The 17,773-nt window shown below is 38.1% G+C and overlaps 1 pseudogene across 1 annotated transcript; it reads right to left on the reverse strand.

The window, feature by feature from the left end:
• Positions 1 to 8,684: 8,684 nt before the first annotated feature.
• On the reverse strand, positions 8,685 to 10,359 carry LOC143621853 (putative (S)-N-methylcoclaurine 3'-hydroxylase isozyme 2 pseudogene; annotated as a pseudogene). The gene is made up of 2 exons (XR_013151608.1): positions 9,466 to 10,359; positions 8,685 to 9,334 (listed from the first exon to the last, which is right to left on the reverse strand). The product of XR_013151608.1 is annotated as a putative (S)-N-methylcoclaurine 3'-hydroxylase isozyme 2 pseudogene (transcript).
• Positions 10,360 to 17,773: the final 7,414 nt, after the last annotated feature.

The following is a 17,773-nucleotide window of genomic DNA, read 5'->3' on the forward strand; positions in this document are numbered from 1 at the left end:
TAACGGCTTGGAAGAATCAAGGTTCAGGCTTCAGGACCACTCCCTCCAAACCCACTTGAACCCGCACCATCAGTTGGCTGCGGCTGTTCAAGGAAAGCTTTGAGAACAGCTAGCCCGTCATCAGCAGCAGCAACTTCATTAACCTTCTCCACAACCGGATGAGAGAAAGCATCATACTGGTTCACAGCTTGGTCATAGGCAGCCTCAGTATCAACATCGTGTAAAGGAAATTTGGAAGGCGAGATGCCTTTCTCTGCAAATCCTAGACCAAGTAAGAAACCAGCTTTCTCTCCATCCTCATGAGAAGCGTTGAGGGCTGCGCTCATGGCATCATCATAGGATGTGTCGGCGAAAATCCGATGCACAACCTACAAAAAGAAAACTTTTCTAAGTATAAAGAAAAAGAGCAAAAAGCAAAGGATAATGGAGCTATGCGTACCTGCGGCAACGCTTCTCGTAGAAGCTAATCCTTATTGGACAGAGCCTCCTGAAGGGTAGCTTGAGCTTGATCGCGGGCGCGTTCGGCCTCATTCTTGCTAAGGTTGGCTAGCAACACCTCCTTTGCAGCAGCCTCCTCAACGCCTTTAAGCTTGCGCTCAGTGCGATCAAGCACACCCCCTCTGATCCAAGAGCTCCTGTAGCTTCTTGGCGTCCTCCAGGGCCAAGCATCATGAGCCTGCTGAAGCCTCTCTAGTTTGGCTTTAAGCTCCTCATTCTCGGCGCGCAGAGGCTCAGCAACAGCTTCAGCCTTGGTAGCCCTCTCGGTCGTGTTCCGCGCAGTTTCCCTTAGCCAACTGAAGCTGTTCGTTAACAGCTTGGGTAGCCTTGGAACGGGCCTCGAGACGGGCCTGAACTTCAACCTCGAGGGCCTTGAAGGCCTTTTCCTTCTCCGCAGCAACGGCGGAAAGTCTCCTGTTCTCCTCCCGGATAGCCCGCGCCTGAGCCACTTCTTGGATACGCGCCCGCCTTTAACTTGTCGTTTTCACGACAAAGCAACTCGACGCGCGGCTGCATCCGGGCAAGGAGAATCCGAAGCTCATTCGTCAGCCTACCCTCCTGGTAGCTGGACATGGCTTCCCCTAACGCACCACTTGGGGCTGCGTGATGCGCCCACTCGACGCAGTCCACAGCCGTCCGAAGGGTTGTTCCCCGGCGGATGTTCCACCGCGGAACATACACCTCATTGGAATCCGACACTGTAAAAACAAAAAAACAGTTAGGAAAAAATGATAAAAAAGGGGGCCAAAATAACCCTACGCACCTGTAGGGTCGACAACAGGCCGGTAGCCGCCAAACCCATCACCCAAACCTAAGGGATATCCATCCAAGAGGTCAGGCAGATGGGAAGGAGGCAGAGATTGGCTAGAAGCCCCAACCCTGAACATACCCGCTGAACCGGCCGGGGACGAGGTAGTCGCCGGTGCCGGAGGCACGGTTGAAGCCGCCGCGGTAGAGACCATCGGAGGTGAACTCACTGGAGGTGAACTCACAACCGTGGCCGCCGCTGCGGAGGAGCCCGCAGAAACAATCACCGCCGGCTCAGTGAAGGATGCAGTGTATATGGCACTGACAGCCGGCGGAGATGAGGACGTTACAGTTGGAACAGTTGCCTCAACGGGATGAGCAACTGAACCAATGCTGCAAACAGGCGCAGCCGCCTGAGTCATCGCCTCGGGTAGATTGACCAAACCTACCGTCATGGGTCCCAGAAACGCTCCTCCCCGCTCCACTCTGGAATGCGGTAGCATCCACGCCTGCATGAAGACAAGATATTAAAAACAATGGCGGAAAGAATTGCGGGTAAGATTAATTTACACTTACGAGTCTTCTTGAGCTTGAAGGTTCTGACAGGTGGGGACGAACCCGATGGAGCCGGCCTCTTCACGCCGGTCACCGTCGTCGTACTGGGCGGATCGGAGGTGACAGCTGTCTCAACCTCCGGGACAGTTGTCTCACCACCACCAGGGTTCCCCGCCGCCTCCTCACTTTCGGTCTCCGAGTTTGACCGGTTCCCCTGATCGGCAGTGGAGGCAACCTTCGCCTTGCCCTTCACGCCGGCAGCTTTCTTCTTCCTCACGAAGAAAGGACCGTCTGCGGATTCCTCATCAGAAGATGACAAAATTAGAGAAACTCCAGCAGAGGTTTGAGCATGAAGAGGGCGAGGGCTAATGAAACCCTTACCTGGCCGCGTGGCGCTCAGAATTTCGTGGCCTGGCGGGTAGACCTCCACAAACCGATCCGCCGTTTGCTCCAAGATGGGCAACTCGTTCTCGTCGAGAGCACGAGTACCCAGCCGAGCGGGACCACCGCTCTCACGCGGTTGCAGAAGCGACTGCAAGTTGTTCCCCTCTGAAAATAAACATAAACATTTAGAAGAAAAAACCCTAAATCAGCAAAAAGATATGAAGCATACCGTAAGGGATAGAGTTCAAACCGTATTCGAGGACGATGGGAATCTGTGGCGCCTCTGCCCCAGCATCCTTCCATACCCGGCTCATCCCGAGCATCACCATCCCAGACTCCGCAAAGCGGTAAACCGGAGTCTGGATCCGGGAGATCTTGGTAAACCATTCCGCCTTCTGGTAGTTGGAGGCGTGAAGGTTCGGGAGTGCCCTCCCGTTTTTGAATGTCATCGCAATGGGGACGACACGGGCAGAGATGTAGAAGAACTCCCGCTTCCAAGACCGAAGACTGCGCTCGGTAGCACAAATCTTCAAACCCTTGATCCGAGTAATCAAGGTGTACCAGCCCTGGATGCACCTCCAGGAGTAGAAGGTCATCAGGCGGTCGACGCGAGGCTCAACGCCCAGAATGTGGCACACCCATTCAAAATGGCGAACCTTTGCGATCGCCATTGGATGCACCTCCGTCAAGTGTAAGTGAATCTTCACATTGTTGAAACTACATGAAATTAAGAAACAACAGCATGCTGCTGTTGTTTCTAGTAAACCGGTTACTTTTACAAAGAAAAAAAGCAGCCTCAGGGACTCGGTTGCTATGCTTCTTGACTAAGAAGACACCGTGTTTCTCCAAAACACGGTACACAAACTTCGTCAATGGGAACCTCAGATTCCCATAGATGAAGAATGCAGCATACACCCCTATCTTGCCCTTGGGGGCATCGTACACCGTCTGGTGAGGCTCAGGAAACTCAGGCTCGAAAGGCTCGAGCATGAACTTCTTGACGATGTACTGGTACAGGTCAACGGAAAGAGCACACTGGCACTCGCCAGCAGTACTCTTATCGTCCTTATCAGACGCGGACATCGGGTTTTCGGTGTATACCTCGGATTCCTCGGCAGTAGCCTCAGGATCACGAATGGAAGACATGTTTTGGAGGATAGAAAGAAGAACGATTTCAGGAGAATGCTCGACGGAAAAGTTAGAGTATTCGCCGGAAATCGCTTAGAAGAAGAAGGAAGTGAAACTGTGAGTTGAGATGCATCCTCTCCTCCCTTTATATACTCATCGCAATGAATGCGATGAATTTAATGCGGGAGAGAGGGAAAAGCGCAGGTGCAATGAAACTATGACACGTGGAAAAAGCAAGCTGGCAACAGCTGTCGACAGGACGCGCGCCGTAAACTTCGCGGCCACGCGCCCGAAAAACTCGCGCCCACGCGCCCTGAAAAAGCGTCTGGAATGACCATATACTGTCACGTCGCCATAACTTCCTGCACGTCCTGAAACTGTCAGAAGAAACCGTCGGACGACGCAACCGTCCCTTCAACAGTTTGGACTGTTCTTATCCTTTCACCAACTCTTCGAATTTCAAAAAGATTCAAAAGTAAGCGGGACTATACCCCCTTACCTTGGTAACCAAGTAACCGTAAGACAGGTGCGGGTACAGTGTCATGGCGAAACCTTTCACATACTTAGCACTCGCAGGGAATTGAAACCAAGAAGGATCTTCTGGGCCATGCTTGCGGAAAGGGAAATAACATCCCCGCATAGCGGGAACGTTGAGAACTAGATTGTTGGAAGCTCCAAGATGGAATTGGTTGTTTAACATAATTGATCACTATGTTTAAAACTACCAAAACCCCGTGGAGAATCTACACAAGTGAAACTCAACGCTCCCGACTTGCGAGGAGGTTACACACCTACCCGCATCATACCCAAAGATCAAGCAGAACATTGGGAAACTCTGCACGTGACATTAGGAAACCCGCGGGAAGAATCCCCGCGGAGAACCTTAAAACTAAACCCTTTTCAAAACCCCTTGCTTAAGTCCAAAAGTTCACCTCACTTATTAACAATTCATGAGAAGAACATTGGACTGGGGGGACTTGAAGAGGTAGGACCCAGCAGAGCCCAGTTGGACCCGCAAGACTCACCTCGAAGAGGGACGTCTGCGCAGTTGAACCCGCAAGACTCACCTCGAAGAGGGACGTCTGCGCAGTTGAACCCGCAAGACTCACCTTAAAGAGGGACGTCTGCGCAAAGACCAACTGGATCCGCAGGACCCACCATGCTCAGAGAGATGACGTCCTTACGCGCAGTACGCAAGCTGTTCCCGCAGGAAAAGCCTCCCAATGGTGACGTACTACGCCTGTTCCCGCAGCTGCGGATACTAGCCATCAGGGAGGCTACCCGCACTAACAGCAAGGCTACACGCACAAGGCACTAACTCTCAAATAATTCAGTAATGTTACCTGAAGAAGGAATGAGCAAGCCGGGAACACTCCCGCCCAAAGCTGGGAATACTCCCGCCCAAATGAGCCAGTCCGTACGCTACTGGAGGATCTTTTGTACTGTACCTGCCAAGGTATGGACAAAAGATCTGACCAAAGCAGCGACAGCTCACTGACAACAGTACGACGAGGAGCACGCTCTAGTACTTAATGTCACTATCAGCCGCTGCCTACTCACCAACCCCTGTCGTGGCACGTACATAGCCTGCAGTTGGTGGAAAAGGAATAGTACACAGCCGGCCATGTCACTATCAGCCGCTGCCTACCCACCAACCACCAGCATGGCACGTGCGTAGCCCACAGTTGGTAGAAAAGGAATATTATACAGCTGGCTGTACCTGCTTGGACACCTACCTTCGGCTATAAATACTCCAACACCTTGGAACGGTATCATATCTTATTATCATATCTTCTCATATATCTGCTCTAGTCATTTCTCTTAATATACACTTATATTCAAGAGCAATCTAGTCTGATTCTTACGCCGGAGGGTGGTCACAAGGAGGTACCCCCCCCTTCTCAGTGACGAGCTCACGGTGTCTGTTTTGCAGGTCATCTGAAGAACAACCATCTTTGCCGGACCTAACCCTCATGGGAAACATCTATTTAACCCCCAGATTATCCGTAATCTGCCCGGGGTTACTTAGTGTTTCTTCAGTGAGTATCAGCAATTAAACAATGAGCAAACAATTGGTATCAGTTGACCATTGCCTAGCGAATCGGAATCTCGCTACTATGACGGTCATATGATTATGCTAGAATAAGATTATGATGGACCTCTCTGAATGCTAGAATTAAACAAATAAGCAAGCAAGCAAATAACAAATAAGTATTTAATTGATCAACAACACAATAATCACGATTTTCTAGTTGTGAATAATATGTAACAGGAAATACTAATAAGTACGCATAAAGTCCCCAAAATTGTTTAAAAACAAAAAATAGGGGGAGTGATTACTCACGAATGAACCTGAAACTTAGAGACAATCAAATCTGGAGTCGGGTTCTGACCAGCACAATCAAAATCTCATGACAAACAAAAAAGTCTTCTAGTCTGAAAGCTTTGTTTTGACCAGAGAGGTAGTAATTGAAAATCATAAAAAGTTGACTTTTATGCCCCTTAACAGGTCGGGATCAAATTGACTACTAAAACTCCCTCAATCAGTTAAATTGATTAATGGATTTTGTTTATGAAAACCTATGAATTTGTAGAAGACAGCTTACATGAAAGATAAATAGAACAAGGAGATAAACGAGGTCAAAGAGGCTTGAACCTTGAAAGTCAACGGATACTTAAAGAACTTGAAGAAAATTGAATAGTTCGTCAAAGGTGGGGATGAAATTCGTGATTCTTAGAGATGGTGGCTGATGATGTTGTAGTAGTTTTTAGGGTTTTGATGGCATGTTTTGATTAAGTATTAAGGGTTAAAACTTGTTTATTATGTAAACAACTCGATTAGGAAACAAAATAACTAATTGATAACGAAATTGAGCCTAATAACCTAAAGATTTTGTTTCTAATAATAGGGGAACGAATTTTGACACATTATAGCATCATATAACTTATCTTGGAGATTAAGTTTCTTGATATTTGGCAAAAAAAGTAATATACTTCTTTAAATGCGATTTTTAGCTATTTTAAGAGATTTTAAGGGTTTCTAAGAGTTTTTTGACGAGTTAGAAAGTTATGAAGATATAAATTAAGTTAAATAAAGTTAAATACTAATAAATCCAAGTTTTTATTAATACGAAAGATAATTACATTCTTGAATCGAGTTAAACATAAACGAATACAAATACAAAAATCTGAGATGTTACAATTATGAGATTTAGTTCGTGATCTACGACCACAAGCATTTAAAAAAGAAGAAAAAGCAGTGAGGGATTGCTCGAAGTATTAGGGCTACATAAATGCTTGAGACTTCAGGATTACTGATGTGCTAAAAGTGATACTAAAAAATCTAACCTAAGACTGGCCTAGACACACCTACTATTAAAACCTAGAAAACCCTAAACCAGACCACTGATGACAGACAAGTGTACCTGCCGAATGTAGATAGCTAACGGAAGTCTAGGCTATCGAACCCTAGAGGCATTACGAATAAACGAAACTAGTTTTTCTGAAAAGATTATTTTTTTTAAATATAAAATAACTAAAATTAAAATAGACTAAAAGACTAAATTAAACCGGTTTAAGCGAGTTGACAAACTTTAGACGAAAACAATAATGAGAAAGGCATTACCTAGGATTGAAATCCTACTTGTGAATCTTGGACGCTTATCGAATATGGTAATTGTGATGGAAATGGGATATAAAGATACGACACCCCTAGACAACCTAGTGGATCCCTGATCATTTTCCGGGTGTGACCTAAAAGGAAACCCTAAGGACGTATGACGCATTCCGGTAGGTCGACTTACCTCTCAGTCTCTCCAACAATACTAAAGTACTCTAATGATAAAATCACCTATTAGTATCACTAATCACAATACATATAGGAGTGTAAGGAGATGTAAGGGGTGACTTAAAGATGCTAAAAAAAACTCGGGATAGCAAAAATCAAAAGACAACAGGGAAAAATTCACTCTCGTGTAATCTATATCCAAACCACCTAATGACCAAGACAGTCCTAACTATCTATTACCTCTCAGTATCAAGATATGTGGAACACTTAATTCCTCTAAGCACTCAAACAATTGTTCCTACGGGTTTAGTCGACTATATAAACCATAAACTAATTACAAACACACAGTAGGTAACCTAATATGCATCTACACATGCAAGATATTCACAAAGACACATATGGAATGATTAAATAAAAGTAAATCAATACTAAGCATGCATATTTATCTTATTAAACTTCAACAAGTTGGTTACAATAGTATTAAACCAACACAAGTCACCAATAAACCGATAAACAATTCAAAGTTCAACAAATATTCATTCAAAAACTAGGTAAATATGGAAATTTAGCCAATAATATGTTCAAAACAGCATTCATGTTCAAAACAACAAAATAGGTTCAATAATTGAGTTCATAATTCAAAAAATAATAATAATAACTTAACCGGGTTTAGGGTTTAGATGAGTAGAGATTAAACCCGGACGCTCTTTAATGTAGTTTTGCTTTTGCAGTCCACCTCTAAACTTGTGTCGTACAGTGGTCTCCGCTTTACTGCTATCAAAAGCTAGTCTCTAAAAAATTTCGAAACTCACTCTTGCCTCTAAGAAGCCACCACCTCCCCCCCCTCCCCCCAAAAAAAAAGTCGCTACTCGCTAGGCTGATGCTTTTAGATTACCACCACCGACGTATGTGATGTGTGGCCCAGGCCCACATAATTGGATTTCTCCCTTGCAGCCTATTCATATGAACAAAAATAGTAGTAAATAAAATAGAATACTTAAATTGCTTATGAATGAATAAATTTATATTAAGAATTCAATCAATTATGAGTGGAATCATACGATACGAGCAATAGTTTTTGTGTTTATAGAATTATATATATATACACGTGTAAAATATGATATTAAAAAAAATTAAAAACTGTGTTGGCTTGATGATGTAATGGTTTGTGAATGTTTGTTGTAGAGTATATTTAAAGAAAGTACAGAATCTTGGATAGTATTTAATATGATGGTTTGTAGACGTTCTACTTTATGGATTTTTGTAGATAATAATTATAATTAGTGAAGCTGCATGCCGGCTGAGGTTATGACTTCTATTAAACTTTTTAGCATTGATGATAAATTGTAAGAGGTTCCATGTCTTATAAAGTGATCCCAAATCACGTATTCCTGAAGACCTCTGTAGAATGGTATCAAAATCAAGAACACTTTGAATGTAAACTAAAATATCATTCTATTACTTGTAACTTGTAAGTGAGAAGTTGATCGGTCAGGGTTGCTACGATCATGAATAACTCATACCTTATTATACTATATATATTTATAACTCACAAGTTACCTTATTAATTATATTTAAGCAGAAGTAGTAAACACACCAAAACCTAGCTAGACATTACATAATACATATGATTGAAAACTATATATGTTTATTTAAAGGTTTGAAAATGAGTCGTAGAGGCTTTTCCTTCTGTAAAGTCACCCCAAATTTTTCTGTCATGTCGAGCTTCAGCGGGTCCTGGTCACCTGGAAGCACCCATTCAAATCGAAGAATCAAAGATGCAAGTATAGACTGAACACTGGTTATAGCGGAGGGTAGACCGGGACACATCCTCCTCCCTGCACCAAATGGTATGTACTCGAAGTCTTGGCCTTTAAACTCCAAGTTTGAGCCAAGAAATCTTTCGGGTTTAAACGAAAGGGGATCCTCCCAAAGCTTCGGGTCTCGACCGATTGCCCAAACGTTGACAAATATTTCAGCGCCACAAGGGATTGTATAATTCATGACCTCACACGCTTGGATGGAACGGTGTGGAAGCAGAAGAGGGGCAGGAGGATGTAGTCTTAAAGTTTCTTTAATGCAAGCATTCAGATAAGGCAGATTTGAAATCTCAGAGTTGATATTGTGTTTTAGCTCTTCGTGAAGTTGAAACATAGCTTTTTTATTCTTTAGCAACTCAGCCATGGCCCATTCAATTGTTGAGGTTGTAGTATCCGTACCCGCTATAAATAACTCCTACAAGTTTAACACATAATAGTCAAATTCACATATCAGTAAACCAGTTTAATGCCTTTTCGTTCGTTTGTTTGTTTATCTGTTCGTATAAACTATTTCTAGTAGAATTAATCAAGGAATGAGAGACTTACCATAGCAAAAATGTTTATCCGGTCATTTGAGAACCCACGCTCAATCAAACGATCCAGGAAACATTGTTCCTTCTCTGAGCCTGCAGCCGATCTTCTATCATTAATCATACCCTCCCAAGAATCGAATACCTCCTTTAAATGGTTCAAGTTTTCCTTCCTTAGCCCTTGAAGATCCAACCTTTTCAAGATTGGGAAAAAATCACTCAAATTTGGTGTAACACCATTCTTCAGTATCATGAAAAGTTTCTCTTTCAAAACACTTGCGGTTCCACTTTCATCTCTCAAATCAAGAAGATCTTGTCCAAAGAAAATGTTGCTCAAAGTGTTAAAAGCTGTTGTAAAAAGAGCTTCTTGTATATTAATAACTTGTCCTTTCTTACTAGAAAAGAAATCTAACATTTGAGCCAACTTTTCCTCTCTTATACTAGATTGGGACTCTAAGGCCTTAACCGAGAACATCTCATTTCGGCATATGGTTCTTAACAACCTCCAGTTTTCATTACAATCTAGTGACCAAATAATCGTGTAAGGTAGCTCTTTAATACGTAAAGCATCAGGAACAAATCGAGAAGAAAGAAACCGGTCTTGTGTCTTGAGAATCTCCACTGCGGCCTCTGGAGAAGAGGCTACAATGAGAAGTTTACGACCTAAATGGAGTGAGATAAGTGGGCCATGTTTTTGAGCCAAGATGGCGGTTGCGACATGAGGGCTCTTTCCTACTTGGTGGAGATTTCCTATGATCGGCAATGGTCGTGGACCCGGTGGGATGTTCTTGTAAGATTTGGGAAATCTTTTTATGATGAATAATAATAGAAATAAGGGAGTTAGTAGAAGAAAGAGAGAAAGTGAATGTGACATTATAGTATACTCTTTGAGAGGAGCTGTGATGTTCATTGATTGGCAATATCACTTGTTCATTGAAGGGGTACTTATAAGAAAGCACAGGGGCTCATGCTGCTCAACTAGATTTTATTGTTTTAAACCGAATTTATGTGGACTTGTTTGGACTCATACATATATCATCATACCGAAATTCCTATTTCCCAGCAGCCATAAAATTAATATTTTATTTTACTTATCTAATCAGAAGTTCGTAACAACTAGTAGGACCAGGTATACGTCCAGATTATAGGAAAATACTTAAAATTCAAACGTATATGTTTAACTCAAGCTCATGGGTATTAGTATTTTCATTTCATGTCACATAAAGAAGATAACTAATAACTAAATAGAAATAAGGGAGTTGGCAAATGAAAGAGAGAGTGACATTATTTTCTTTGAAAGGAGTAGTGGTATTCATTAATTTGTAAATCACTTTGTTCGTGCAATGTCAGACTAATTAAATTTTTTAATAGGGGTGAAAATTTTTTTCAGTTGACAACCGCTGTATACTCATAATTGATTGGTCAGAATTTCTACACTATAATAGTATCAGTTAAGACATTTTTTTCTCATAGAGGACGGTCATCCCCTGTACCGCAAGGGTATGTCCACCGTTATATTCATGGAAGGATACTTATAAGAAACCACATGGAGACTTCCTACAGCCCCACAAATTCATATTATATTTTATTCATCTAATCAACACAAAATGTAAAGGTGCAAGTAGTAGGAAAATTTTGAACGTAACATTTATAACTCAACCTCATGTTGGGCTGTCATTTTTATCCGAAACCCAATCCAAAAAAACCTCTATCCGAACCCGAACTAACCCGACCCGAAAAACCTGAACCCGAGAAAAGACTAACCCGAACCTAAACCGAAGTAATGCGGGTTGGTTTTTGGGTTTGATTTATAAGTTTTGGGTCAACCTGAAAAACCCGAATAAACTTTTTGTTTTGAAATTAGCTATATTTTTAGGTATAATAGGATGAGTCTTAGTCACTAAAGTTATCAGAATTTGAGTCTAATCGACTGTTTCTCATTCCAATTATTATGGATCGATCGTTCATTGTTAATTTATGTTTTCTATTTATTACTAATAACAACCGTAATTAAACAACCAAATCATGTCTCATTGAAGACGATTATGGTTCGAGTTAGTTACTTGGTTTTACTTTTCTTTTGAGTTGTTTTATGACTTTATCAAGTTACGTTGATTTATTATTTGATTACTTGTGACAAGCAAATAAGATATATGCTGTTTTAATTTTATGATTGAAGTTTTTAAAATTTTTTGTATTATTTTCTAGGATACTCGAAACCCGATTAACCCAACCCGAAAAAACCCGAACCCGAAAAACCCGTGAGAGATTTGGGTTGAGTTTCGGGTTAAGATTTAAAACTTTAAAACCCGAAGAACCCGACCCGAAAACCCGAAACCCGAAAAACAAACCCGAAGAACACCCCTAACCTCATGGATGCTGTAATTATCAATTACGGTTGCATTATTAAAGCAAATGGTCTAGATTGGGATGAATTAATTAAGATATTACATTATATATAGGGTAAGGATCCTAAGAGAACTATTGACAAATTGAGAACTTTAAGAACCATTAAAAAAACCTTTAAAAAAATATTTAAAAAATTATAAAACAAAAAAAAATGAAAATTTTAAAAATGTAAAAAAACCAAAATTCTTATATTTTATTTCGGTTTCATAAAAAAACGAATTTTTTTTAATTCGTATTATACCTATACACATATGTATACTTTCATTTAATCTCTAGTTACGTAATGTACACATATGTACATTATCATTTACCTTAAATTATACATATGTGTATAAGAAAAAACATGTGTGCACATATTATATATATATATATATATGTATAATAAAAAAACCGATTTTTTTTCTTTTTAATTCGTATTATACTTATATACATATTTCATTTAATCTCTAATTACGTAATGTACACATATGTACATTATCATTTACCTTAAATTATTCATATGTGTATAGGAAAAAAACATGTGTGTACATATATGTACATATTTTACATATATGTATAATTTAGCTAAACCGAATTTTTTTTACGTTTTTTTTAGAAACCGGGATGATAAATAAGAACTTTGATTTTTTTTTAGTTTTGTTATTTTTGTGTTCGTTTTGTTTTATGATTTTTTTTATTTTTGGGTTTTTTTGTGGTCAAAAATGGTTCTCATAGTTCTCAATTTCCAAAAAATTCTCACATGATCCTGATCATATATATATATATATACGTGTGTGTATGTGTGTGTGTAAAGTTCTCCTCTAATTCTCTGTTTTATGTACAAATGTTATATATATATATATTATTTTTTAAATCACTTTGTTCATGTAGTATCAAACTAATTAAATTTTTTAATAGAGGTTAAAAATTTTCTCAGTTGTCTACTGTTATATACTCATAGTTGGTTGGTCAAGATTTCTACACTATAATAGTATCAATTAAAACCTTTTTTTTTTATAGGGGACGTCGTCTCCCGTACCACAAGGGTATGTCCGTCGTTATGTTCATGGATGGATACTTATAAGAAACCGCATGGACACTTCCTACAGCCCCACAAATTCATATTCTATTTTATTCATCTAATCAACCACAAAATGTACGCACAGGTAAAGGTGCAAGTTGTAGGAAAATTTGAACGTACGTAACAATATTTATAACTCAACCTCATGGTGCTGTAATTATCGATTATGGTCACGTTATTAAAGCAAATGGTCTAGATTGGGATTGAATTAAGATATTATTTTATATATTATATATATTTAATATATATGTAAAGTTCTCTACTATTCTACTGTTAATCAAGCATGTTATACAAGGCCTCTAATGATCTGTTTTTATGTATAGATGCTATTGGTACGTGTCGTTCCATGCCGCTTCCATATTTGACTACCTGCCACTTACCACATCTACTACTTTCATTGATCCATCCCTTGTTATTATTAAATAAAATTTATTAGAATAAAGCGGACCCACAGATGATGAGATCTAGCATCTCATGTAACTATGTAAGACGTGTAACATGATATTATAGCACCTAGTACGTACTGTATTTATCAGTCAAATATTATCTTTTACCTTGAAAAATGCTTACGATGAAAACGATGATTGTAAAATTCACGGAAAATAAACTTTTACTTGACGATTTCAGATCATGAGGCCAAGCTAATTTCTTTTGCATGCCTTTTAATGAATATATCAACTTCAAAAATATATCGGTATTAGAAAGATGATTTTGTTTTAAATTCAAATAAAAGTAGTGAGCATACAACAAGCTGCGTTGTGGCATCAAATGAATCTGCCCATGCATGATACCTTGTCCCGCACCCTCAACTCCTTTGTCTTCGGCTAGGGATGCGGTATTGTGCTGCCAAGATAAGTTTTGGCTTAGATGATCGATGTTATTCTCATCCATGTGTAGAGAAACAGGTGCCACAAACTTCTTGTTGAATATAATAATAACGAATCTTGAAGCTTTTTTATTTGATGCAATTTACTGTTTTCCACTAGCTAAAACCAAAACACTTTCATTTTCCTAACAGATTATTATTATTATTATTTATAGAAAAAACGACAAACTACCTAGTTCTAATATACTCCGTTTAATCACTGTTAGTTGCTCTTTATAGAATTTGAATTCTTCCTCTCTGAAATATTGAGGTGGCGTTTTTGGAGAAAAAGGAAATGTTTCTAGAAGGTCTACAAAAATTTGATCTAATCCGGGCAAGGTTGCAAAAGTCGCTAGGCGGATCCTAGACAGCCAACTAAGGAGTTGGGTGAACTTGGAGTACTCGGAGAGTCCTCTGAGAGTACTCGGACATGGTAAATATAAAGAACGTTCATTTTTGGATATTATATATATGTCAACCATCATAAGTTTACTAATATTTATAACAAAATAGGTAAATATTATTATAAATTACAAAAATATAGTTTGAAATAATAAATTATTCTAAAATTGTTAATCATTAATTTAAAAAAAATGATATTTGCTCTTTAATATTATAGAAATAAGAAAAATGTTTTATTTGTTTTAAGTCAAAATCGGCCCAAGTTCACCGACTAGATGCGATTTTGACTGAGGTTGATCACATCTGATCGATTCTTAGTAACTAGGCGGACTTAAATAAGCTCGTCTCGACGACATACCTTGTAGTGAGTACTTGGGGAGTACTCGGCCTTAAAAACCTACTTTTACAACATTGAATCCGGGTAAGGTAACCCACTAGTTGATATTGGGAGATGACACATTGGATAACTGGCTGGTACATTCCTCGTTGGAGCCTGCTCAAGTTTCAAGCGGACTCGCTTAGTCCACTTGTAGGACAAGCGGTCACAGGGAAAAGATAGAAGGGTGCAGGAATCTTGGCGGACAACTTGGGAAGCATGGAGATCTTGTCAATTATGTCAAGACTGCTTGGAAATATTTTGACCAACATATTTTCAAAATTTTCTAATATTGCTTTATATATATATATATATATATATATATATATATATATATATATATATATATATATATCATTTATGAGATTTGAACCATCATCTTTTAGAAAGCCGGTCTTATTTTAACTTCTTAACCAAAAGTTGTTCATATAATATGTCAAACAAAATTGTTATATGAATTAAAAGTATAGGAGAGGAGGTATGACAAATAAAGGATGGGGGGTACCCAAGGCCGTCTCCGACAAGAAAAGATAAAAGGGTCTGGCCATAAAAAATGCCCTAAAATATAAACTCAAAAAATATAATATGATATGAAAATATAACATACTAAAAATGGCGTTTATTTGGTCGGTAAAATATAGGTGTTGCAGCGGCGAGTTGACGCGAATTTGGGCGGTATTGGCCACGTTTATTACGGCACCGAAACAAAATGCAAAAACGAATTTCGTCAAGTTAACATATTTATAAATAAAAAAACACGGACGTTGCGGCGATGAATCGAAGCGAATTCGATCGGTATTATACATGTTTATTATTAGAAACGGAAGTAACCTAAAAAATAAAATGATACTTAAAAAAGAAAGGAAAACATACTTTAAAAAAACGCATGAACAACTAATAAAAGAACAAACAACATGCAAAAAGATAAGAGTAGCTAATAAAAAAAATGGCACATGCTTCCAATAGGTTTAGAACTCAGGTGAACAAGCGTTCCATTCCAAGACTTAGGAAAGTCACATTAATCCATCAAACCAAATCTTCTGTTTAATTAATAACTGAAATTAATTATATAAATAGGCGAAAGTATACATATATACACAAAAATAAAAATATATGGGCCTTATAGGAGAGTGAGTTTGGGTCTTAAGCCCTCCCTGCCCTCCTCATAGGCCGAGTCTATGGTACATTTAGCCTAACCCAAATTATAAATATCCTAGTTTAATAGTATACATACAACTAATCTATCTATAATATAAATAAATGAAACCCCTAAAATCCTACGTGTCGCGATGTGGTCGCTCCCCCATTCTATAGAAACCACTAGATTGCTTGATTTTTAAATGAATGTCTCTCATTGATTTAACCCAAATTCATGGGTGTGGGTCTTACCAACACCAGATATCTCTTAAACGGATTATAACATCTCATTAAATTAAAAATTAATCTTACCAATTATTTGATATGAAAATCCTATAAAATAGGGATATATTAAAATTTAATATCCAATTTAAAAAATATATATATTATTAATAATTAATAAACAATTTTATAGTAAAAAACATAAGCGGGTCATGGGTCATCAAATCCAGATAACTTTTAAAAGGGTTACAACATATCATTTATTTATGAAACCCTTTCATCATCAAACCCTAAGTATATTATTAACTTTCTTACAATAAAGAAAATTAAAACCCAAAAAATAAATATTAAAAAACGAAAAATGTAAAACAACCATTCTCTCAAGCGATTAGATTGCTTTATTTGTGAAGGCTTCTCACGCATTTGACCCGAATTCACGGGTAAATGTCTCACCAAGCTCAGATAGCTCTTAAACGGGTTATAACATCTCATTATATTAAAAATTAATCTTATCAAATATTTGATATGAAAATCCTATAAAATAGGGATATACTAAAAATAATATCCTATTTTATTTAAAAAAAGATATTATTTATAATTAAGAAAAAAAATTTATAATAAAGAAAATAAACGAGTAATGGGTATCACCAAACTAGGGCTGTCATAACATGTCGGACACGACACGATGACCTGTTGTGCTAAACACGAACACGACACGATAACTAATCGTGTCATTTTTTCCAAACACGAACACGAACCTGTTTAGTAGCAGGTAACCTGTTGAGACCTGTTAAGGGACCTGTTTAAAGACACAATGTATAATACATGTGTAACGAAACCAAAATTTTAAAAAACGAGCATAAAAGTATTAATTAATAGATAATCCATAACATATATGAAACAAAAAACTACAAATCCATTACAAACTAGAAACAAAAGATGCACATACATAACATACTTGAAACAAAAAACCATAGATGCAAATCATAACATCCATAAAATGTATATTATCGGGTTTCGACGGGCATTAGTGAAATATCGTTTGTAAGTATGACTTTAGATTTAAGACTTTAAGAGTGTATGTATATTTATTTTTTTTAAATAAAAATCTACACAGGTTACTAACAGGTTAACAGGTTTTTAACCTGTTAGGACACGAATTTAAACATGTCTTAAACAGGTTGACCTGTTTAAGACACGAAACATGTTAAGCTCAAACCTAAACTTGTTAAAACCCGTGTCGTGTAGTGTTAATAGGTCCGTGTCATAAAAAAATATATTATTTATAATTAATAAACAATTTTATAGTAAAAAACATAAGCGGGTCATGGGTCACCAAATCCAGATAACTTTTAAACGGGTTACAACATATCATTTATTTATGAAACCCCTTCATCATCAAACCCTAAGTATATTATTAACTTTCTTACAATAAAGAAAATTAAAACCCAAAAAATAAATATTAAAAAACGAAAAATGTAAAACAACCATTCTCTCAAGCGATCAGATTGCTTTATTTGTGAAGGCTTCTCACGCATTTGACCCGAATTCACGGGTAAATGTCTCACCAAGCTCAGATAGCTCTTAAACGGGTTATAACATCTCATTATATTAAAAATTAATCTTATCAAATATTTGAGATGAAAATCCTATAAAATTGGGATATACTAAAAATAATATCCTATTTTATTTAAAAAAGATATTATTTATAATTAAGAAAAAAAATTTATAATAAATAAAATAAACGGGTAATGGGTATCATCAAACATAGATAACTTTTAAACTGGATTATAACATATCATTTATTTGTTAAACCATTTTATCATCAAACCTCAAGTATATTAATTATTAAC

This window comes from Bidens hawaiensis, unplaced genomic scaffold, assembly GCF_021521415.1.
Source record: "Bidens hawaiensis isolate Kalapana, Puna unplaced genomic scaffold, B.hawaiensis_p1.1 tig00002977_1, whole genome shotgun sequence".
Lineage (NCBI taxonomy): Eukaryota > Viridiplantae > Streptophyta > Magnoliopsida > Asterales > Asteraceae > Bidens > Bidens hawaiensis.